At 35.5% G+C, this 26,231-nt stretch overlaps 1 protein-coding gene and 1 pseudogene across 5 annotated transcripts in view; one reads left to right on the forward strand and one right to left on the reverse strand.

Moving 5' to 3' along the window:
* VPS13B (vacuolar protein sorting 13 homolog B) overlaps nucleotides 1-26,231 on the forward strand; it is an 868,795-nt gene that overhangs the window by 217,372 nt on the left and 625,192 nt on the right. The gene's annotated exons all lie outside the window — the stretch shown is intronic.
* On the reverse strand, nucleotides 931-2,242 carry LOC103786632 (insulin-like growth factor 2 mRNA-binding protein 2; annotated as a pseudogene).

Consider the following 26,231-nt stretch of genomic DNA (forward strand, 5'->3'; position numbering starts at 1 on the left):
AGGGTGGTGTTGCGTAGATATGGGATTGAGATGGAGGGATGAGGGAATTCAAAAGAATGGAGATGGAGAAGTAGGGGAGGGGAGGGAGGGGAGAGATAAACACAGAGAGAGATAGAGAATTATATAGCAGTATGCAAAAAACCAGTTTAAAACCCATGAAGCAAAGAGAAATGGATGTATAAGCTAGACAGGCATGAGGAGTGACAGAGTTTCCTTTTCAAGGAGACGGTATCCCTCCTGTTGATATACACAGATGATCCATAATTGCTGTGAGTGTCCTTCCGACAAGATTTCCCTCTGGGTGAATTTTGTGTAGGTCACCTCGAAGCTCCCCTCTACACCGTGAACCTCCCAAAGAAAGACTTTAAAGTCTAGAAAAGCCTGCTTTCTCTTTAAAAAGAAAAAAAATTAATAGTTGATTAAAAATTGGAATTAGTTGAGTTATTTGATATGTTATTTCTAAAACATATTACCGCTGCAGGCACCCTGCGTAACCCACAGGCCACGTATCTTACCATCGTCCCCTTCTAATATGTACACACATGTACAGAGATTTGCCACAAAAAAGGGTGTGCATTTTGCATGGCTTTGAACACGTTCACCTATGTTACTTCAACCAAAAGGTACAGCATTGTGGGAGTTAAGGAGAGATCTGAGTGGATGGTGAAGTGGATTGCTGAAGCTGCAGAAGTCCTGGGAGGCAGGAGGCAGGGCCCGGAGGTTCTGGCAAACCTGGCTGACCTTCCCCCGCCTCCTTGGCCCCTGGGATTCTCAGGGCCTCTGCAGAGTCCCTGGCCGCCTCCGCAGACTTCTCATTCCTCAGATGGTCTTTGGTTTGCTTCCGATCTGGCTGGCTGTGTTTGGTCTCATTTTGTCAGGTGTTGGAAGGGCTCCATTCATCTGTTGTTTTGCTGATGCCTGTGGGAGGCCTCACTTGCTGCGCTGTGAGGCGACTCCCTGAGGGTATTTCTACTCCTGCTGCTTCACCTCTTGTACAGTTTCCCTGATACTGCGCTGTGCAGTCTGGCTAGCAAAGAAGTGCCCGATAATTCTGACGATCACTTCCTCATTTTCATCGGGCGTTTGGTCACGAGGCACAATGATTTCTGCACTAGTTAAGTTATGCAGTTCATTCACAGTCTTGCCACCTTTGCCAATCACCCGGCCAGCTGTGGAAGAGAGCACTCTGATATGGGCTTCCAGCTTCACTTCTTTGGGGTTAAAGAAGTTTTCTTCTTTTAGTTCCCCGAAGATCCGTCCCTGGGCCTTGATGGAGGCTCTGGCGAGTCTTGCCAGCTGTTTGATGTGTGCCCCTTTCTTCCCGATGATGGTACCCACAGCCTGGGTTGGGATGAAGAGATTCACAATCTCCTGCTCTTGATAAGAATGCTGATGCGGGAACGGGCCAAACTGGTGATGGGGGTACAGGCTGGAGAAAGTATCTGGAGTGGGTATTAACAGCCAGCATATCATTTTCAAAGGCCTCACGCAGCTTCTTCATAATCTCCATCTCAGCACTGGCATAGGCCTCCACTGTGCCCTTCACAGTGATGGTTCTTTCCGGGTTGCATATGCTCAAATCCTGCAAGGATGAGATTGTTATCTTGGTCCCTGTTTCATGTTCATTTTTCTTCACATTTCTGCCTTCTTTTCCAATCAGTCTTCCAAACAAGCCATTGTGGGCCACGATTTTCAGAGGAATCTCTTCGGCTAGTTTATTCTCATCTGCCTCTTTCTGCATGCTTTCAAGAATCGTGTGGCATGCTTCAGAAGTCCCCTCTGGGGTGGCATGGATGGTGACAAGCTTCTCTGCAGCTCCAGAGTTCTCTTTTCTATGGATGTCTACCCGGGACTGGGTCTGCTCAGTGATGTTCACTATGGTCAAGCCCTCCTTTCAGACCATGGCACCAACAAACTGGGTTGGATCCGCAGCGGGAAATCAGTCTGTCCGGCCTGAGAAGAGCCCCCAGGGCGTGATCTTGCTCCCGGAAGAGTGGTCCCCACCCTGGGCTCGCTGAGGGGGTAAAGGGGGAGCTCACCTCTTCATCCAGCATGTAGGAAATCTTGAAGGAATAGTTCTCAAACTGATGCCCGCTTAGCTCCTCCATGGCTATTTTGCTTCTTCCCTTGTTGCATATGTGACATTGACAACAGCAGTTTCTGTGTCTGTGTTGACTTGTTCCACATTCTCCACTATCCCGTGTTGAGCCAAAGGTGCATCCAACATCGCCCACTGCAGGTGAGGAGGTATGTTTCAAATCTGAATTTTCCTGTTCCTTAGCTTTTTAGAGACCGAGTAATCAACTTCCATGATTTTCCCATGCAATTCCACTTTACCTTGGCCTCGCCGCCGCCCCGCCCCGACTCTACACGCCGGTAGGGAAGGGGCTTCCGCGGGGTTGGGGTTCAGGGGCCGCAGGGCTGGGGTTCGGGGGCCGCATGGCTGGGAGCAGAGCTTGTGCTGGCGAGAGTTGGGTAGTGCGCTCGCGCAGTCCCTAGTACATTATTAACTTTATGAAAGTCTAATTTTTCTAAGTCAAAATGTTCATAAACATTTAAATAAAAATAAGACATTAATGGAGGTTGCATTATATCCTCATTCTTTGTATAATTTATAAAATTGTTTAATGTACAAGCATTAATAAAACATTTAAACTATATACATTTTCTATTTAATTGCAACAAGTCTCCCAAAGTAATGCCCTATTTGGGATTTATTCACATTTATAAGATTGAATTAAAGGGAGAAATAGAATGTTTGAGGAAGGGGAACAAAATGATTAACAGTATCCAAGAAAATAATCCTTGACTCAAATATAATAATGAAAAAATATGAAGAGTATGAGAAGAAGAAAGTGTTAGAGAAAAATTAGATCATCTAGAACACACCTTACTTTCTCAGTAATCTTAAAATAATAGAATTTTACAAGAGTGCTTTACAACCATTTCTGTGTAGATTTTTAATTAATGAATTGTTGGTATAGGGGAAATAAAATATAATAAGTTGCTAGAAGTATCAGCATCTTCAATGCTTCCAAAAAAGTCTTGCTCCCACATCTATTTCAGTTGGAATTGAACACCTTCTTTGTTACTACAAATATGTAGAGACTATAGTAATAATGTAGCAGCTGACAGCAGGTGAGAAATTGAGTACCATGCTATCGTATTAAAAATCAACTCTTAACATGCTTAATAGAAATTTATATTGAAAATTTATTTTAAATTAAATTCTACATTTATCTTTGTATTCCAAAAAGTCATTCTGCAATGATGATATTTGGCTTTTGCCGCAGCTTAGTAGTGTGCTGTATTTTAACAATATGGAAAGTAGTAAAATCTGTACCTTTTCTGTGTGCCTATCATATTTATTAATTTACCCAAATTATACAGAATGTTGGGTAAGTTTAGAAGAAAGTATTTTTAACAGCAAAATCCTGTGTTTTCAGCCTACATTTTTTAGAGGCTAGTTTCTATTTTAATTAATAATTTAGTAGGCTGCATATTATATATAAAATTTAAAGAAGTTTTTGTGTTTCAACATAGAGGAATTGCTAATTATTTTCTTCTTAACTAAGTGATGCGTTACATTAAATCCACTGAAGTACTTTTCAACATAATTTATTACACAAATAAGTACTACCATGTAAAACATTTTCAGTGTTATTTCGTTTTCCCTCAGTTCTTTCATGAGATAGTTATTAGAACCACTTACTGTGAATTAGAGATAATAGAGACATAAAACAAAAATTTGCTTTTTTCCCTTCTATAGTAGAAAACAATGGTAACCACTTATTTATTTCATTGTCAATAAATGAAAATAGAATAGTGTCTACTGAAAATGGGTGTGGAGATCTTAAAGTTTAAAAACAGCTGCGTAGTATCCGAATAAGTAATATAGGATGCATTTTAACAATGCAAGAACTAGTTTGATTTAATTAACTGTGGTTTAATATGTTGTGCATCTCACTCATGGTATACCATGGTGGCATTTACTGGCTGATGCTTCAAAGCACTACTGTTTTTCATCCACTATCATGGGTCAATTGTGTTGTAGAGGCATTATCTAAGGTCTGGAAAACAGTTCTCAAGGATTTTGCTTTAATGATAGGTGTAACATCTAGTTCATTTGTTGATGTCAATTTTTTTTTTTTTAAAGACAGAATCTTGCTCTGCTGCCCAGGCTGGAGTGCAGTGGCGTGATCTCGGCTCACTGCAACCTCCGCTTCCCAGGTTCAAGCAATTCTCCTGACTCAGTCTCCTGAGTAGCTGGGATTACAGGTGTGTGCCACCACGCCTGGCTCATTTTTGTATTTTTAGTAGAGACAGGGTTTGGCCATATTGGCCAGGCTGGTCTTGAACTCCTGGCCTCAAGTGATCCACCTGCTTTGGCCCCCCAAAGTGCTAGGATTACAGGCATGAACTACCGTGCCTGACCTGTTGATTTTAATTTGATGTAATCTCTAAGCTCTCTTCTTAATGACTTTAAAGTTTGAAACTGTAATGGTTTTACCAAGTAGCTTTTAAATGATGTTTCCTGAAGGACAGAACAGATAAATTTGAATGATGTGTTTCTAACTACAGACAGCAGTGATCTTCATGTCCTATTACGTTCACCCTATAAAATCACCTGGATGTTTTTAAAAAGGCAAATGGAGAATGGAGAAAAAAGAGGCATTGCTCGCGTGATGTGTATAGTGTTCTAAGATTTCTTACATTTGATAATGCTGTGGTAGTTATCTTAGATATAAAGTAGTTTCAAAAATTCCAGTTCTATAACCACATCTGATAGGGTTTAGCTGTGTCCCCACCCAGATCTCATCTTGAATTCCCACGTGTCGTGGGAGGGACCTGGTGGAAAGTCTTTCCTGTGCTGTTCTCATGATAGTGAATAAGTCTTACAAGATCTGATGGTTTTAAAAAGAGATGTTCCCCTTCACAAGCTCTCTCATTTTTTACCTGCCACCATCCATGTAAGATGTGACTTGCTCCTCCTTGCCTTCCCCCATGATTGTGAGGCTTCCCCAGCCACGTGGAACTGTAAGTCCAATTAAACCTCTTTCTGTAAATTGCTCAGTCTCGGGTATGTCTTTATCAGCAGTGCGAAAATGGACTAATACAACACCTTAACTTTTGAAGTAAATGAGATACCTGATGGTATTTCCCCCCAAGTAATTTGTGTTTGCTTTTACAGATACTTTTTGGATTACTTGATTAAAAATGCAAAAACTACTATAAAAATAGAGGATTATATCTCTTTAACATTTTATCACTGTTATCTTTCAATACATTGACAATGCAAGGGTAATAGTTGAGGGTTTTTGTCAAAATGTTGGGGTAAGCAACCAGGCTAATGTAAAGTGGAGGCAAGGAAAATGTTTCAGTGAAAAGGAAAACAGGCCATGTAAATATATTGTCAGCGAAAAAAAGAAATGAATAAATAAACATTTGATAAAATTAATGACTGAAACAGAAAAAATCACGAATGTTTTTGGATAGTAGGCTATACCACAGGGATATAGAATTAGTTGAGGAGGTGGTGGTGAGGGATAAAAGACTACACATTGGGTATAGTGGTGTATGCTGCTTGGGTGATGAGTTCCCCAAAATTAGAGAAATCACCACTAAAGATCTTATCCATGTGACCCGAACCACCTGTTCCCCCAAAATTATTGAAATAAAGTAAAATAAATTTTAAAAATTTCATACAAAAAAAGAAAGTGTTTGTTACCTGACCTGCATTGTGCAGGTTGGGGTTATTTATTTTTTTTAATTAAGAATGGCAAACTCCTTCTGAAACTCTTAATGGCCTTCATTTCTCCAATTTCAGGTCTTGCTGCTCTCATCCCTACTTCCTATAGGCTGTACTACCAGTAAGCTTCTGTAATAGGCCTCTAGGCAGTCCCAGTTCCTTCCTTAGGTTTGTGGGTCGTGCTTTTCCATTGCCTGGAGTACTTCAATTTACTCTACCCTCATCCTCTTATCTAGTTTACTTTTCTTTATCCTTGAGTATACTATAGACCAGGATAGGGGTCCCTTTATAATTTCAAAGTGCCCTATACTTCCACTGTCATAGTACTTATATTAATTGAACACTTCCCTAAATTAGTGTAAGAGTTTGTGGGAGTGTGTGTGTGTGTGTGTGTGTGTGTGAAAAGACAATGTCTTTAGTTAATAAGCACAAAATAAATATGTTTTGAATGAGTAGATTCTGGTTCTAGTATTTACTATTTTCAGATTTAGGAAACAATTAAATGTTTAAATATTACTTCTTAGTCCACCCTGGGGGGGTTAGGGGAAAACTAATGGTCATGGGGCAAGCTTAGGTGAAGGATGATGCTTGAGCTCAGCTGTGTAGGATAAGTTAATCTGGAGCGAGTTGCTGATAAAAGTAGAATAAATTTTGGTAAGAACTTTTCCTCCAGTGTATTTTGGCATCACTTTGTAGAATAAAAAATAAGTTAAAGGATGTTAGTCTATAATAAAATTTATATTGATACTTCATGTTAATACTGACAGTTATTGGCTAGTTTATCTTATTTTAATTAATAATAAAGCTAAAACAATTGTTTTTAAGCACTAAGAGAAAAACTGTGTCTTGAAAAATAAATAGCATTACGTGCAAAACATGTAATATGCCAACCGGTGGCATTTTGCTTCCCTATAATTATTATCAAGTGAATGATTAGATTATCATTCTAGTGATATATCTAAATATAAATTTATTTCTTATTTATTTATATGTTATATGGTAAATCTTATATTTAGAATCTTACAAGGGAAGGGAAAAACATCTTTTTCCCCTCTCCAAAAATCTACTGAGAGAGGAAGGTATTTATTTGGCTTACCTGAATTACATGAGACAATATCTCAAGAGTTCATCTGAGTAAGAATCACTTGGGGTTGTGCTAAAATGCAGGTTCTTAGGCCAGTCCTGTTTTTGTTGGTGAGGCCCTTACATTTGACCTTTAATGAGCATCCCAGTGTTATCACATTCCAATGTGATAACAAATTGGAAAATAATGTGTATTTCAGCAATTATGTAATTCAGATACTAATGACTGACCCTTATTCTCCTGGCCATTGAGTGTTGTGGCTGACACATTCTATATAAATCTGAGGTTCTTCTCAACAGGTTATATCCAATTCTGTCATAAATTTAGAGTAATCTTAAGTACATTGAATTAAGTGTTACTTATTGAATGCATGACATTTCACCTAGAATTGACAAAATCAGTCAAATTACTTTATTCTTATCATCTGGATACCCTATTTTGCCGAGTAAACTGTGTTACATGTGGTTTTGTTTATTACAGTCTGTGCAAAAAGAAACATCAGCAATATTACTGTCATTTCACTTTGGTGTTTCTGGTATTCCACTAATGCCTCATTTGTAATAGTTAGGTATATCTTTATCTTTCTAGTAAACTGTTTGGTTTTTAAAGAATACTCATCCTCAGCATTTAACTTTTTTCTAGATGACAGTATTTTGGGCCTAGGGATACTGATGTAAATAATTGACACAGAATTGCAGATAAAGAGAGGTTCTGAGGTTAAGAATCAGTTCAGCCAGAGTCAATCTAAAGCATCTAAGGCTACTAGGAAGCTTTAAGGAGCCATGAATCATACTTCAGGGACCCAACAGTAATGAAGGTGTCCAGGTTGAATCCAAGCATTTTCTGTTTATAGTTAAACAGAACAATAAGATATGCAATAATTTAAAGACATTAAATAATTATAAAGGTTTCACTCTTTCCTCCTCATTTACTTTATTTCCTACTTTAGATGGTATTTTGGTGGCTTAGTTAAAATAATACTTAATAAAGTTAGGCTTCATGTAGAGGGGTAGGATTTGTATCAGATTAATGTAACTTCTAAGTCCCTTTATGCATTCCAGATAAGAGGAAATGTGAACCCCCTGATGCCAGAGACTGCTGTTTCTTGATTACTAACTCTTTGACCTCAAAATTCAATGAAGATTAGTATATTAGGCATAGTGCATTCAAGCTCATTTTCTAAGTTATCTTTCATGTTTTGTCAACTGCCAGGTGGACTCTGGGCATTTTTTGGGGAAATGTGGTTAAAGCAGCCATAATTATCAACTGCTTGAAATACTTACCCGGTATTTTAAAGAATATTAATAAGGCCTCATTTAATTTGGTTCGCAGCTCTTAGATGATTGTACAGTGATCATGATCATGTCTTACATTTTTATATATTCCCTAGCCATTTAATAATGTACTTGAGAACTAAATATTTTAATAGTATTTCCTTACAGTCTGATACAGCAGCAATGTTAGGTAGTTAAATGTTGTCTAATACATAATATTGAGCTCAATTAGCTTGAAATGGCAAGTTCCTCTAAAGTACATATGAATAAAAGGGATTATAAGTATAGTGAAGTGTTACATAGAACTGGTAAATATTTTAAGTATATGTACTCATTATGATTTCTAAATATTATAGCCAAAGCATGCAGTTACAACAATTTCCAAAAATTAAGAACTGTTTGAAAACTCTTTTTACATTTTACACTTAATAAACTAATTTGTACATAAACCACATTATTATTTATATTTAAAACTAAAAAAAATCACTTTCTCCAGCTATTCTAACAAAAACTTAGTAAGTAAGCATTGCTTTTAAAATGACACAATTTACTAGTTATTTGGTAAGACTAGCATAATCATAAATTTCCCATCCATGCTTTTTCCAAAAATACTAACCCATATTGTTCTCTCTGGACCTGTTGTAGGGATGACTAATCCAACTGCTGAGGTCTCCCTTTATGTGTTTGATGGAACACTTGGCTTGCTGGACTACAGCTGTGTGTTTATGTGCAGTGCACACCTGCAGGGGCCTGACAAATAGCTGTAGTATGCAGAGGATACAAAATTACCCTGGCAGTGCTGCAAATAAGGAAGTTTCTGTTTTGAAGTCCATATGTGTGTGTGCTTGAGATGCCAGCTGGTGTATTTATGTTGCATGCACAGATGTAAAATTTCCAACTGATTTTATACCAAATAAAGTCTAATCTTTTTATATGTACTTTGTGTCAAAGTTATGAAGTGGTATGTAAGAATATTTTCATGACTTAGGTCTTTTAAAATAAAAGCTGCTATTAAAAATATGAACTCATAAGATGATTAGGAAAGAGAGGAAAGAGGATAGTGATAGAGATGGTATTTCTTAACTATTATCCTGTGTATAATAATGTTGTTATTACTATATCATTAGATAAATAAAGTTTTGATTTATTATAATTATGAATGATATATATTCTCTTTTGTGGCTAGAGTCAGTCAGGTCTTTGTGAAATCCCAATTTATGAATACTGAAATGTGAAAGACAAATTTATATAATTACCTGACTTGCAGGCTTTGGCTATTCTATTTTTCAAGTACATTTGATTTTAACAAGTTGAAAGGATGGTGCGCTTTTGCCATTTTTAGAATGTATTTAAATTTGTTCTGAAAGAAATACTAGTGTTTATAAATACCAGGGATAATATTTCCCAAGTCTATGGAAATTTTAAAACCAATATAAAAATAGTGGAAAAGCCAGTTATTCAAAAGAACCTTTGAAAGAAGCAATTTTTTTTTGTTTCTTTTAATATGTCTTCTCTAACTAAATGAAGAAATATATTTTATTGACTATATCCATCCCAAACAAGAATAATGATTTGATCACTAGAAAATTGATCTTCAAATTAATATTTGCAAATGAGATACTTTATGTCTGTTACTTAAGTGTAAACATAGATTAGAGTGGAAGCTTTTGTTTAAAATTAGTGCTGGATATATTCATTTTCTCTAAGAACCATCATTGCTTATGAAGCAGTGATTTTTTTCCATATATAATTGGTTTCTTTTTTTTTCTTTTCTTTTTTTTTTTTTTTTGGAGTTGGAGTCTCGCTATTGTCAGCCCAGACTGGAGTGCAATGGCGTGGTCTCGGCTCACTGCAACCTCCGCCTCCCGGGTTCACGCTATTCGCCTGCCTCAGCCTCCCAAGTAGCTGAGATTACAGGCGTCCGCCACCATGGCCAGCTAATTTTTGTACTTTTTTAGTAGAGACAGGGTTTCACCATGTTGGCCAGGGTGGTCTCAAACTCCTGACCTCAGGTAATCCACCCCACCTTGGCCTCCCAAAGTGCTGGGATTATAGGCATGAGCCACCGTGCCGGGCCCATATATAATTGGTTTCTAACATTAATGGATATGTTTCAGTTGAATCATTTTCAAAAATATTGACTTTTACTGTATTTGAAATATATGTATAAATTAAGAATTTTTAGACATTGCTCAACAAGAACTGTTTATCAGAATGGTTATATTTGTTTTTGTTTTATTTATAACCTCTTTATTGTTTTGTCTCATTTTATATGTATAGGTTTATAAATATTTGCAAATGGAGCAAAGTAGTTCAAGTGCTTATCAAAATCATGTTAACTTTCTTATTAGAAAATTTTAATGGTAATGTAAAAATACGTTGTCGTATGTAATCTTGTATTCAATTTTGCATCTGAAACACACTGAATTTGTCTTTCACATAAGTGTATCTAGATATATTGATTCTTCTGATATTAATGTGGGTTCTGACTTTTTACTTATAGAATTGCCTTATCATAGTTCCTTATTTGACTATATTTTGCTGACATTTTGTATGCTTTCCTAATTATTATTTTTATTGATAGCGTCAAACTTGTAAATAGTTTGTAATGCCTTTACAAATTTAAATAGTGTTTTAATAGGCATGATTCCTTTTTCTTCAATGGTAGGCATGATGCCTTTTTTTGTCATAAAAGGGATGTATATTTGCCATTTTATCTAGCAAAATTTCTCTTGAACTTTTACTGTAATTAAATTTCAGCAAATGTGGGAAAGGCCTGAGCTTTTAGCATTGTCCCTTAGCCTTAAAGTCTAAATTTTGACTAAATCCCGGCATCTTAATTCATGAGGAAAGTTTGATTTGGAATAAGTTTTATATAATGAGACAGGAAGATGGACTAGAAACCACATCTCCCAGTGGTTGACCTGAGGGATAAGATGTTTCTGACAAAATATACAATTACTTGTATGACAAAAAGTGCATGAAGAAACCAAGTACATCAATTTCCAAAATGAAAGGCAGTATGGTATAGCTGAATGAACTCTTGATCAGGAGACAGACAAAATTCTAGCCCTGTAACACACAGTTGTATGTTATTAGGCTAGTTTCCTGGAGCTTTAGTTTAGTTTAATTTTTCTACCAGAGAAAGGGAATAGTAATTCTGATTAATATTGATGTGAGTATTAATAATAAGATAAGGGACATAAAGCTGTTCTGTGGTCAGGGTGTGGAGCATGTAGTAGGTATTCAATAATAGTTGACTTTTTTTTTAAAGCAGTAGTAGTAACAGTTTGAAAAAGTTCATTACATAGGAAATATACATGTAAAGTTAACTCAGAAAAGGATAGACATAAGAAAGCTTCACTGATGTCTTACATTTTTTCCTGAAAATATATTTTAAAGAAAGGACCAAACCTCAAATTTTTACAGCTTAAAGAATCTTTTATTACTTATTTGAGAGATTATGTTCCATACATTGCTTGGTTATTTAGTGCTAGGGCCAACTGCCTTTAGTAGGATATCACTTCAAACGCTGCTGCCGCCACTGCAGGTTGCAAGCATATGATTGAAGGCTTCTAGTTCTCAGCTCATGCCCAGATGTCTTTCAATAACTATAGCCAGTAATTTCTTCAAATTGCTCACTTTATCAGCAGCACATGTCATCAATCCTGAAGTGGTTGCTCAAGTCAACTGCAGAATCTTTAGCTTATAGACACAGCTGCAAACAGGTGAACAGGCAGAAAGTAATTTGTGCAGCTTGGTGGCTGTCAGACGAAAGACAGACAATCTGTGTTTAAAACAGATTGCAGGCCCTGTATGGGCCAGACAAAAGGGATTTCTCCAACTGCAAATAATTCTAAGGTTAACATATTTTCCTTTCTGCCATTAGGTGATTTGTTAAAATTGGAAACAATGAACATTATAAATCTACACAGAAACTGGAGACAAGATGAAAGAGAAAATCAGATCACTAAATAGGTTTACATTTGTCTTTCCAAAGAAGTATAACTGGCATTCATATAAGCTGTTTTCTTACAAATTAAGCCAAGTTATAAAATAATTCTTTGAAACTGCAAGATTATAAATATTTCAAGTTGCATTAAGAATTACTGGTATTAAAAAAGCAATGAACCCTGAACAGTCCAGTTTTTATAAGCAGTTTTTAGAGTTAATTGTTAATTTGTAGATGTTGGAATTTGCTTCTTTATAAATATTATTTAGTGTTTTTCTTGCAGCTTTATTAAGTAGATTTTAAAAATAGCATATGCTAGATATAACACACTTTTCAGCACATAAAATCTACCATGGTTACAGAACAAAAATTCGTATGGAGAAAAATATTCTGAGGACCTATGCATTTAAAAAAGTTATCCTCACATTTTCGCCTTGGAGTTATTCGGATAAGAATGTGAAAGATATCTGAATCTATCTGTAAAATAGTCATATTTTAGAAGATAGTTCTACAATAACACTAAGAGTATTCATCATTTTGTCCATAAATCTCAAAATGATAAACTTATGAGAGTCTGAATCAGCAAAGTTATTTCTCATCAGTGTTAGTCCATATAAGTGCCTACTCATTAAACTAAACAGGAAGAAGGACTATATTACATTAGCTAAATGAGTACCTCATGACTGAAGATAGACACACACAAAGTTTAGATATTTAAAATATGTGCACATGTGTGGTGCATGGATGCATGTATGTGTAGGGAGGAACACATGAGAAATAATTGAGTAGTCCTTCTTTGTTATCTACCAGAGCTTATGGCTATGACATAGAGAACTGTAAGTGAATGTTACTGATTTAATCTCATTGTTGGCTCTCTTGTGCTTTCTCTCTTGTTTCACAATCAATTTAGTACGGTAATTGTTTTTAATAGATAATGATCTATATAACATAGTGTTTAAGAACACAGTCCTCAGTGTCAAATTGGATTTAAGTTCCAGTCTGATAATACTGTGTGATTTTGAACAAGTTACTTAACCTATCAAATCCTTAGTTTTTCAGTGGTGATAGTGACTGTTTATTAACTTACGTTGTTTTGTGATATTAAAAACTCATATGAAGTATTGTGCCTTGTGCCTTGTACTTATTTAAAGCTTCAATAAACTTTAGGCATTTTCTGCTACAATCCAAACATCCTGAGGAAAGGGAATGTTTTTGTCTTGCTCTTAGCTGCTTCCTAAGCATTTATTACCATGATTTGAACCTCTAAGAACTCAGAAGTAATCTGAATGAACTTGTCAATAATTCTGTAATTTTTAGAGTCCACTGTGCTGATTTTTTAGTCATAATATTCCTTTCTTGTCAAATGCCTTGACCTTAAATATGAGAATAATTCTTATTTATTTATCGAGACAGAGTCTTGCTCTGTCGCCCAGGCTGGAGTACAGTGGTGCGATCTTGGCTCACTGTGGCCTCTGCCTCAGCCTCAGTAATCCCAAGTAGCTGGGATTACAGGCACTCACTACTATGTCTGGCTAATATTTCTATTGTTTTAGTACAGATAGGGTTTTGCCATGTTGGCCAGGCTGGCCTCAAACTCCTGGCCTCATGTGATCCACCCGCCTCAGCCTCCCAAAGTTCTGGGATTACAGGTGTGAGCCGCTGTGCCCAGCCCTGATTTATTTTTTGAGTATAGACAAAGCGGTATGATTATTTTACTGTCTCTCATTTCAGTTTTTCTAACATTAGGAAATTGTTCTTGATTACAGCTGTTTGTCAAATATAGCTAGCTGTGGTGCCTTATGCTCACAGAATAATCTGGCATTAAAAATCAATTATATTTTACTGTTTTTTGTTTTGTTTTGTTTTTTGAGACTGTGTCTCGCTTTCTCAACCAAGCCTTTTGGTCTCCAAACTTGCCCAACATGGTTCCACTCCATTCTTTGGCCAAAAATCAATGGGTTCAAGAACACAAGTTTTAACTGTAGGGCTTAACTTTAGATTTCTCATATCAAAATCGCTTTGCCTCTAGAGCAGTAGTTAGAGCTTCCAATATATGCTGACCTTCAGGCCCTACACCATACCTGTTGTTTTGAAATCTCTGAGGACGGGGCCTGGATGTTGATCTTTCAATAAAATCTTTTTGTGTCAATCTAATGTGGACCCATGGTTGAGAACAAGTGCTCTAGGAAAGCGACTGGCAAGGTATGACCCATGGACCAAATCCAGCCCATCAGCTGTTTTTGATTCGAATGCAGTAACCACCATTGTTTGGCTGGTTAGTTATTATCAATGGCTGTTTTGTGCTACAACACCAGAGTTAAATAAATGCAACAGAGACTGTCTTGCAAAGCCTAAAATATTTATTATTTAACCCTTTATAAAAAATGTTTGCTAACCCATTTTAGATTATGAGCTCTGATGCGGTGGCTCACGCCTGTAATCCCAGCACTTTGGGAGGCCGAGGTGGGTGGATTATGAGGTCAGGAGTTCGAGACCACCTTGGCTAACATAGTGAAACTCCATCTCTACAAAAAATACAAAAATTAGCTGGGCCTGGTGGCATGTGCCTGTAATCCTAGCTACTCAGGAAGCTGAGGCAGGAGAATCACTCGAACCTAGGAGGTGGAGATCTCGCCACTGCACTCCAGCCTCGGCGACAGAGCAAGACTCCGTCTCAAAACAAAAACAAAAACAAAAAAAGATTATGAGCTCTGATCATCATCAGTTTTGCACATATTTCGTGTTTGTTGGTACTTCAGGCAATCTATTGGTGAATTAGCTAGATATTTTTGATTACCTTTTTATTTCTTGCCTAATAGATAGTGCACTGTTTGAGGGCAGGCACTATATTTTATAGCTCTTTAAAATCCTCAACCCCTAATATAGTTAATTTTGCATAGTTGGGTGTAAGTAAATGTTCGTTAATTGACTCTAGTTATTGGCCTTTGGTTATTGCATGAAGGTACCAGTAAGGGACAGTGTGGAGCTTTTGCTTTGTGCATGTTCAATTTTTTTTTAACTCCTTCTATTAAAATAGACATTATTGTATTTTAGAATATTACCAAGTCATCATTTTATAATTATAGAAAATCCCTTAATTTTTTCCACTTCTGGAATTACTGTCAACCTTCATTACTCATTGTTTGTACTTAATGTTTAGATCTAAGCTACAAAACGGCATACCATATTTTCATCATCATTACTCTTTTAAAAATTTGCCTTCATTCCTGTTTCAGGGAGTTTGGACAATGCCTGTGATATTTGTGTCTTGAAAATATCTCAGTGGTCTGTCAGATATGAGGTTGATCCAATTTTAATAATAGTTTTTTCTACTTCCTGATCTTTAATGGGTTGAAATTATCTTGGCTTTTACTGGTAGTGTAGTCATAATAATTTTTTAATTGTAGGTGCTCAAGAGAGAAAACAGACACAAAGTGTTCTGTATTGGTTCTATATTATTCCCCTGGAATGATGTGTTTAACTAGTTTTCTTTTAAACTATCAACTACATAAATTTTGTTCAAGGCTGGTGTCTTAGCATTTGCACTACAACTATAAGTAGTACACATACATGTCTTCTATATTCATTTAGAAAGATCACTATCTTAAATTTTTTTTTCATTTCACTTGTTAAATATAGTGAATATGTTATTTGGGGCAGGGAAAAAAATAAGGCAATCAGGCAGGTTGCTGACGGCAGTCCAAATGGCTGATCAGAGAGTCTTTATATGCATTGGTAATGTGTTGTGCAATATAAGCTGAAATATATTCCACAAGGGAGGAAAACGGAATAGGTTACATACACTGTTCCTAAGTGCAATGAATATAAAACTCCATTACTCACTTTAGGCAGGTGCTTTTTATATGAGGCTTTAAAGTAATATAAAACTGCTGGTGAAATGATTGGTTTATACAGACACCACTTAGCTTCCAGTGCTCTAACCAGATAAAGAGACTAAAACTATTAAGATATTTCTTTAATGATTCAGGGATTGATGTTTAATATTCTTTTGGTATAATAGCCTGCCCCTATAACATTGTATAGTTATGAAATTTGTGTGTGGCTTGGTTACGAAGACTTTTTTCAGGGAAAGAGGAAAAAATTTCTTGTTTTTCTTTGTTAATGATAAGGAAATGAATCTCCCCAAAATTTCTTTCGATGTATACGTATATAGAAAGATATATATCTGCATTTAAAAATTTTTTGAAGGACTTTCTAAATACATTTCTTGGTAGTTTTTTTCAGCTTTTCTCCAAGAACGACTGAACATTTTATAGGCATTAAGATTGAATAAATTTTGTAATGTACAATAACTCTCTTTAGTATAACTGTGAAGTTGGTTGATGAACATTATAAAGCATTAAAATATGTATTAGTCCATAAAGATTTGCAGTGATCCCACCTAGATATACAAGCCCCTATATTTCTCGTTTTTGACACTTTTAACTCTTACAGAGAACAAGTACCTGCTTATTGTTTAAACACTGAACATTCTCTTATGAGTGAATTTTTATAAACTAAAAGGGATGTTAAAAGGATAACAAATAGGCGTTTTTCAAATTTGTCTTAGGTTTTAAATATTTGAACCAGATGGTTTTCTTTCTAAATCTGTCATTGATTGATTGATTGATTTTCCCTCCCTCCCATCCCTCAGTCCCTCCATGTCTCCCTCCCTTGAGCTTCTCCCCCACTCCCAAGCCCGCTTCCCCTTATTAGGTGACATTTACATACAATCAACTATTTTAGAGTGTATGATTCAGTGGCATTTAGTGCATTCACAATGTTGTGCAACTACCAGGTCTCAGTTTCAAAATCTTTATATCACTCCATAAAAATACCCCATAGCTTCTAAGTAATTGCTCATAATTCCTCCTCTCCCTCATCCCCTGGTATCCTCTAATCTAATCTACTTTTGTCTCTATGGATTTTCCTTTTCTGGACATCTGATATTAAAGGAATCATATATTAATATTATGTGACCTTTTGGTTTTCGCCACAGATCTAGCCAAGTTGTTGTGTGTATCAATAGTTCATTCATTTTTTTATTGCTCATAATATTCCATGATATGGATGTACCACAGTTTGTTAAATCATTTATCTGTTGAAGGACATATTTGTTGTTTCCAGTTTTTGGCTATTACAATAAAGCTGCTATAAACATTTATATACAAGTTTTTGTGTGAACATGCATTTTCATTTCTCTGGGACTAATGCCTAAGAGTACAGTTACTGGGCTATACGGTAGTTGAATGGTTTTTTTTTTTTTTTTTTGAGATGGAGTCTTGCTTTGTGCTCAAGGCTGGAGTACAGTGGCGCGGTCTCGGCTCACTGCAAGCCCCTCCCTGGTTCACGCCGTTCTCCTGCCTCAGCCTCCGGAGTAGCTGGGGCTACAGACACCTGCCACCATGCCCGGCTAATTTTTTGCACTTTTAGTAGAGACGGGGTTTCACTATGTTAGCCAGGATGGTCTCGATCTCCTGACCTCATGATCCACCCACCTTGGCCTCCCAAAGTGCGGGGATTACAGGTGTGAGCCACCGCGCCCGGCCTGAATGTTTAAGTTTTAAAGAAGCTGCCAAACTTGGGGCCAGGCATGATGGCTCATGCCTGTAATCCCAACACTTTGGGAAGCTAAGGTGGGATGATTCCTTGAGCCCAGGAGTTTGCCGAGGCTGCAGTGAGCTATTACCTTCGCACTGCGTTTTAGCCTGGGTGACAGAGGAAGACCATGTCTCTTGTGGTTGGGGGTGGTGGGGGAGAAACTGCCAAACAGTTTTCAGGAGCGGCTGTACATTTTACATTTCCACCAGCAATTGTATGACTTACTGGTTTCTTCACATACTCACCGGTATTTAATTTTGCTGCTGTTTTTTTGTGTTAGCTGTTGAGATAGATGTGTAGTGATATCTCATTGTGATTATAATTTGCATTTCTCTGATAGCAACACAAATGATGTTGAATATTTTTTAATATGTTTATTTGCTATCAATGTTCCCCTCAGTGAAATGCTTGTTCATGTTTTTAGCCCATTTTCTAATAGTATTGTTTGTGCTTTTATTGTTGACTTTTGAAGGCTCTTTATACTATTCTAGATACTAGTCCTTCAGCTATATGGTTTACAACTATCTTTTCTCAGTCTGTAGCTTTTCTTCTCTTAGCAGGGTCTTTTGCAAAGTAAAAGTTTATAATTTTGATGAGGCCAATTTTTTTCTTCTTATGGATTATAATTTTGTTGTTAAGATTAAGAACTCTCTGCCTAACTCAGATACCAAAGATTTCCCCCTATGCTTTTTTCTGACTTAATTTTTTTAAGGTGTTAGACCTAGATTTGGCATTAATGTTTTTGCCTATGGCCTATTCTAGCACGATTTGTTGAAAAAGACTGTCTTTCTTTCATTAAATTGTATTTGCACCTATGTCAGAAATTATCTGGCATATTTTTGTCTCCGTTTGGGTTCTTCATTCTGTCCACTAATCCGTGTGTTTATTCTTTTTTTTTTTTTTTTTTTTTTTTTTTTTGAGACAAGGTCTTGCTCTGTCACACAGGCTGGAGTGCAGTGGCACAATCATAGCTCATTGTAAGCTCAAACTCCTGGGCTCAAGTGATCTTCCCACCTCAGAGCCTCCAGAGTAGCTGGGACTACATAAATAATCTTTGATTTCTTTCATCAGCACTTTTAGTTTTTTGCATACAAGTCCTGTAAATATTTTGTTAGTTTTATATCTTATTTCTGTTATTTTAAATGGTATTACATTTTCATTTTCAGTATTCACATATATTCATTGAGAAATTGATAATTTCTATTTTTATTTTATATCCTGTGACCTTATGAAACTAAGCTCACCTATTACTTCTAGAATGTGTGTGTGTGTGTTTTAAGATTCCTTGAGATTTATACATAGTTATGTTAAATGCAGAGACGGACAGCATTGCTTTTTTGTTTGTTTTTTCCATTTCCCATCTGTATACCTTTTATCTCTCTTTGTTATTGCATTTGCTAGAATTCACAGCATTAGGTTGAATAACAGCAGTGACAGCCAAAATCCTTGGCTTTGTTCCAGTCATAATGGAAAACATTCAGTCTTTTACTATTAAGTGATTTTAGGTGTTTTTGTAGATGATCTTTCTTAGGAAGTTCCTCTCTATTCCTAGTTCCCTGAAACTTTTTTTTTTTTTTTAATCCTGAGAGGGTGTTGAATTTTGTCAAATGCTTTTTTTGCATCAGTTGATACTGTCATGTGGATTTTTCTTCTTTAGCCTATTCATATGGTGGATTGCATTGATGTTTTTCAACATTAAACCAGTCATCCAGTTCTGGAATGAATCTGAGTTGGCCATGATGTATTATTTATATTTGTATTTACAAACACAATAACACATTGCTGAATTCTATTTTTATTATTTTGATAAGTTTGTATTTATATTGATGAGGAATCTTTGTCTATAATTTTCCTTTTTTGTAATAGCTTTGGTGTTGGTATCAGGGTGATTCTAGCTTCATAAAATGAAATGGAAAGTGTTTCCTCCTTTTCTGTGTCCTGAAAGATATTGTGTAGAAGAGATGTTAATTCTTTAAGATTTGGTAGATTTCTCCATTTGGACCTGGAGATTTACTTTTTGGGTTCATTTTTCTTCCCCTTGAAGAATTGATTCATCTAGTCATAGTTTTCAAATTTTGTGTGTAGAGTTGCTTGTTTTCAAAATTAATCTTTTGATAACTGCAGGGTCTGTAATGATATCCCATTTCATTCCTTATATTGGTAATTTATGGTTTCTCTCTTTCTTATTAGAGTTTTTTCAGTTTTATTGATCTTTAAAAAACAAGTTTTAAAAATCAAAATTTTAAATATAATTTCTTTATTTTTTAAATTTAAAATATAAATTTTGTTGATTTCTGCTATCTTTGTATTTTTTGTGCATGCTTACTTTGGTTTTATTTTGCTTTCCATGTTTCTGGTGTTTTAGGTGAGAGCTAGATTATGGAATTAAGACTTACTTGTACTGTGCACATTCGGTGCTATAAATTTCTCTCTCTGTACTCCTTTAGTTGTGGCCCACAAATTTTGATACATTATATCTTCATTCAATTTTTTTCTTCTGTTTCATTTGAGAATTCCTCTTTGGCTCATGGACTATTTAGGTCTGTTTAGTTTCCAAATTTGGGGGGATTTTCCTACTATTTTTTTAAAAATTGATTTCTAATTTGAATCTAATGTGGTCTGAGAACAAACTCTGTATAGCTTCATTTATTTTAATTTTGTTCATTTCTGGCCCAGTATAGTATTATCTACCTTGTTAGGTGTTTTGTGGGCATTTGAAAAGAATGTGTATTCTGCTGTTCTATAATCTAGAAACAGCTTATTAGTTGATGGCATTTTTGACATTGTTGATATCCTTGCTGATATCAAATGTCTATTTGTTATATTTGTTGTTGAGAGGGGTATCGAAGTCTCCAAATATAATTGTAGACTTATATTTTCAGCTCTATCTCTTTCTGCTTCACATATTTTATAGCTATGTTGTTTGGTTTATACATATTTCAAATTGCTGTGTCTTTTCAGAGGATTGGCTCTTATAATTTTTTTCCTCTTAAGCCTACTTTATTTGACATTAAAATAACTAGTTTTAAAAAAAAATTGAGATAAAATTCACATAACAGAAAATGTATCATACAGCTATTTTAAAGTATACAATTCAGGAGTTTTTAGCAAATTCATATAGCTGTGCAGCTTTCACCACTGTCTAAGTTTAGAACATTTTTATCTCCCCAGAAGAAACCCCATACCAATTAAGCAATCATTCCCCATTCCTATTTCCCCACAGCCCTTGGCAATCACTAATCTACTTAGTGTCTCTGTGGAATTCTGATTTTGAATATTTTCTATAAATGGAATCATGGAATATGTAATCTTTTGTATCTGGTTTATTTCACTAAGCATAATTTTTTCAAAGTTTATTCTTGTTGTAGTATGTTTCAGTACTTCATTTCTTTTTATGGCTGAATAATATTTCATAGTATGGTTATATTACATTTTGTTTCTCCATTCATCAAGAGTTAGATATTTGAGTTATTTCCACTTTTTGGCTATTAGAAATAATGCTTTTATGAACATTCTTTTACAAGCTTTTGTGTGGACATATATGTTCAGTTCTGTTGGTTATTTACATAGGAGATGTTCTGCTGGATCATATGGTCACTTTCTGATTAACTGCCAAATTGTTTTCCGTAGCAGCTGGACCATATGACATTCCTAGCAGCAATGTATGAGGGTTTCAATATCTCCACATCCTCACCAACGCTTGTTATTGTTTCTCTTTTTATTATAACCATTTTACTTGGTGTGAAGTGGTAGCTCACTATGTTCTAATTTTTATATATTGATGTTTATATAATCTACTTTTTCCACCCTTTCACTTTCAACTTGCCTACATTGTTATATTTGAAGTGAGTTTCTTATTGACTCTTTATATTTGGAGTATGTTTCTTTGATCCAGTCTGCCAGTCTTGTCTTTTAATTGATATATTGTGAGAGCATTTATATTAAATGCAATAATTGATATGTTAGACTTTATGTCTGCCATTTTATTTTTTGCTGTTTGCTATCTCTGTTTTTCATTTCTTTTTCTGTCTTCTTGTGGGTTAGTTGAACATTATTTGAACATTATTAGAATTCCATTTTGGCTTATGTGCAGTAATTTTAAGTGTATCTCATCAAGCTTTTTAATGATTGTTTTAGGTATTATATTTCACATTTCTAACTCATTACAGTTTACTGGTATTGTGTTATTCCAGTTCAAGTGAAATATAGAATCTATACTTGCTCTTATGTTCCTTTACCCTTCCTCATGGAGAACCATATCAGATATTATTTTTGCTTCAACATGAAACATAGTTTAGAAAACTTAAGAGGAGACAGAAAGTCTGTGTACTCTATTTTTGCTTGCTGTATTCTCTCTTCTCTCCTGATATCCCAAAAATCCTTATTTTATTCTTAACTTTCTGTTTGGAGATCTTTACCTGTCCTTTTACTGTAGATCTGCTTATGACACATTTTTTTTGTTTGTTTTAGTTTCCCTTCATCTGAGAGTGTTTTGTTTTCTCCTTCATTCCTGAAGTATATTTTTGCTGAATATAGAATTTGGGGTACTTTTTTTTAAAGCAATTGAAAAATGTCATGCTATTTCCTCCTGGCCTCTATGGTTTCTAATGAAATATCTACTGTCATTTCATTTTCCCCCCTCTATACATAAGGTGTAGTTTTTCTCTTACTCCATTCAGTATTTTTTTCTTTTATTTTCAAAAGTTTATCCATGATACGTTATGATTTCTTTGAGTTTACTCTGTTAGGGGCTAGCTCAGTTTCTTAATGTTTAGATTTTGTCTTTTGTCAAATATGGGAAGTTATTAGCAACTATTTTTTAAATTAATTAATTTTTAACTTTATTTTATTTTATTATATTTTATTTATTTATTTATTTAGAGACGGAATCTCACTGTGTCACCCAGGCTGGAGTGCCGTGGTGTGATCTCAACTCACTGCAATGTATGCCCACAGGCTCAAGTGATTCTCCTGCCTCAGCCTCTTGAGTAGCTGGGATGACAGGCACCCACCTCCATGCCTAGCTGATTTTTGTATTGTTATTAGAGACGGAGTTTCACCATGTTGGCCAGGCTGGTCCCAAACTTCTGACTTCAGGTGATCCACCCACCTTGGCCTCCCAAAGTGCTGGGATTACAGAGCCACTCTTTTTTGAAGTACATTTTCTGTTTCATCTTTTTATTTTTCTTGTACTGGACTCTGATGACTTGAAAGGTAGATCTTTTATCTAACTTTCTCATAGGTCCTTAAGACTCTTTTCTCTTTTTTTCCCTGTTTTTTTTTCTATATTTCTCATTGGGTAATTTCTGTTGTTCCCTCTTCCATTTTAATGATTCTTTCCTTAGCCCTCTCCATTCTGGTATGGAACCCATTTATTGAGTTTCTTGGTTTGGTCATTACATTTTTCAGTACTGAAATTTGTTTGATTTGTTTTTATGTCGTTGTCCATTTTCTTCTCTTTTTTTTCCCTACAAATTCCTATTTCTGTGCCAAAATCTATTTTCATTTGCTTCAAGCAAAATGTTAATTGGAGCATTTTTATAATGGCTGCTTTAAAATATCTCTGTGATAGTTTTACCGTCTGTGTCATCTCAGTGACATCTATTATCTTTTTTCATTCAGTTTAGGCCCTTCTTGGTTTTTGGTACGGTGAGTGATTTTTATTTGAAACCTGGATGTTTGGATATTGTTTTCCGAGGTTCTGTGTTGTGTTTAAACCTGTGTTAGCTGACTTCCTCTGAAAATGCTCCAGCAGTGGAAGGGAACATGCCTCCACTTATTACTGCTAGGGGATGTACAAATCCAGGTTTTCCACTTGGCCTGCATTGCTATTTAAGGCCAGGGGGGATTCTTGTTACTTCTGGCCCGGGGTCAAAATTCTGGCTCTCAGTGAGGCCTCTGTTGATACATCCCTGGCTTGGAGTGTTTAGATTGCCTCATTACTGCTCTAAGTGAGGCCTCCCCTGATGTCATGGTGGTGCTGAGGTGGTATGTTATTGCCGCAGGTTGGTAAAATTTTTGACTCTCCACTAGGTCTCTCTTGACACCACCCCAGCTGTAAGAGGGAGGGGCATAGTCTTACTTCTAGGTTGAGTTAAAAGTCTAGGCCTTCTCTTTAGCCTAGTCTTATTCTACCCAGGCAGGGATGTTGGGGTTCATGTTAGAGTATGCTGAAGACGGAAGTCTAGGCTTCCCACTTGATCTTTGCTGTTGTTGGTAGTGGCAGGACCACCATTTTTAGAGTGGTGTTTGGGTGGAGGAGACCAGTTTTTGCCTAAACATTTTCTGTTTTGCTAGGATACCTCTTTCTGGTCCTTTGGCTAAGGAGAACAGGTTGGGGAACTTTTTTCTGTCTGCACCCATTGGCCTTTCTGGGTTGCTGGCTTCTAGGATATATGAGCAAAACAAAACCCGTGATCCTTACTACCATGACATTTGCTGGGTCTACATGTCCCTTCCTTTTTAAGGCTGACTAATATTCTATTGTATGTATATACCACATTTTGCTTATTTATTCATTCTTTGGAATTTGGATTGCTTCCATGTTTTAGCTATTATGAATAGTGAAACTATGAACACAGGTATACAAATATCTTTTTGAAACTCTTTTTAATTTTGGGCATATAATTAGAAGTACAATTGCTGGATCATATGGTAGTTCTATGTTTAATTTCTTGAGGAATCGCGATACTGTTTTCCACTGTACCATTTTACATTCCCACTAACAATATACAAGGGTTCCGATTACTCCACATCCTGGATATCATCTGTTATTTATTTATTTTTTTTAAATAGTAGCCATCCTAATGAGTATGAAGTAGTATCTCTTTGTCGTTTTGATTTGCATTTTCTTAATTAGTAATGCTGAGCATATTTTCATGTGCTTATTATCCATTTGCATATCTTCTTTGGAGAAATGTCTATTCAAGTCCTTTGTCCATTTTTGAGGTGGGTTTTTTTGTTGTTATTTAGGTCTAGAGATTATCTATGTATTCTGGATACCAACGTCTCATCAGATAAGTGATTTGCAGATGTTTTCTCAGATTGTTTCCCTCCATTTTCATAGCATTCTAACTTGCTATTTTCACAATGTTGAATATGTATATATTTGTGTAATTTTTTTAATGACTGCTTCTCTCACTAGATTGTGAATTTCATGAGAGAAGAGCCTGAATTGGTCTTATTTACTTGTCTAACTCCAGGCTGAGTCTGGTATAGAGTAGTTTCATAGTAAATATTCATTGAATGAATGAGAGAGAGAATAAAAGACATATGAATCAAAGTTAGCACCACACATGAATGACCATTAGTAAATGATCATGCTTAGGTACAGACAAAACTTGCATCCTTAAGCTAGGATGAAAATCTAGTGGGCAATTACATTTCAATGTGAGTTTTGGAGGGAATATATATTCAAACCGTAGCAGCACCTGATTGCCCTAAACTTAAGTGAGAAACAGGTTAGAGTTTTGTGCAGTAGTTCTTTATCATGAATTGAAGGGCTTTGATTGAAGTAGTAAGATTGGAATCTTGGTTGCACACAGAGTTCTTATAGTAAAAAAATAGCTTGTTGGAGTCTCGATTTCATAGTTAGGTAATTAGCCTTGTAGGATGACAATTTTGTGTTGTGGCATTAGTGAGAGTGCCTTGTGGCATACAGTGAGTTAAACTAAAGAAAGGAGAATAATCTGTGCATAGTGAGTAACGTACTCATTTTTATTCCAGTGTGTTCTTTACCAACTCCTTCCAAACAGACGTGCATGTGAGTGCGTGTGTGTACACACACACACACACACACGATGTTTAAAATATAGTTTTGTCTTTATTATGACTTCTTTTATTTCTTTCAGCTAGTCATTTAGCTTCTTTAGCCATGCTTAAAATATTTTTAAAAATCTTTACTGATTTCTCTTATTGTGTTTATAACAAGGTGTTTTAAAATAGACTCTATGTTTCCTGTGTAGTATTTTTAAATGACCTCATTTGATTTTTGCCCTAATGCTGACTTTTTTTTTTAAGTTAGTGCCCAAGAGTGATGGGTTTCTCTCTCCTTCTTTCCCTCTTGGGCTGTCAGAATATGCGGTTTACTATAATATGACTTTTACATAGTAGTCCTTCTTTAGATATTTGTACCAGTGGTTATTACTAAGAACTTAGTTTCATGTATTTTCTTCCCATATGTATTATGAAATTAACTAATATGAGAAGCAGGCATTTTGTTTTTTCTTGTTATTATTTTCATATCAATGCCATGTGTTTTTTTTAAGTTCATATATGTGGATAATGCTAAATGATCATCATTTAGTTTTATTTTATTATTTTTTATTATTTTAACCAATAATTTAACCAAATAACATTATTATTTTAACCAATAAATTTTAGAGAAAAAGCACTCTAATATTGCATCACTTTGTACTTAGTTTCATGTATTTTCTTTCCATATGTGTTATGAAATTGACTAATATGAGAAGCAGGCATTTTGTTTTTTTCTCAAGTTATTATTTTCATATTTATGCCTTTTTTTAAGTTTATGTATGTGGATAATACTAAATGATCACCATTGGGTATTAT

The sequence above is a fragment of the Pan paniscus genome, chromosome 7, assembly GCF_029289425.2.
Source record: "Pan paniscus chromosome 7, NHGRI_mPanPan1-v2.0_pri, whole genome shotgun sequence".
NCBI classification, from domain to species: domain Eukaryota; kingdom Metazoa; phylum Chordata; class Mammalia; order Primates; family Hominidae; genus Pan; species Pan paniscus.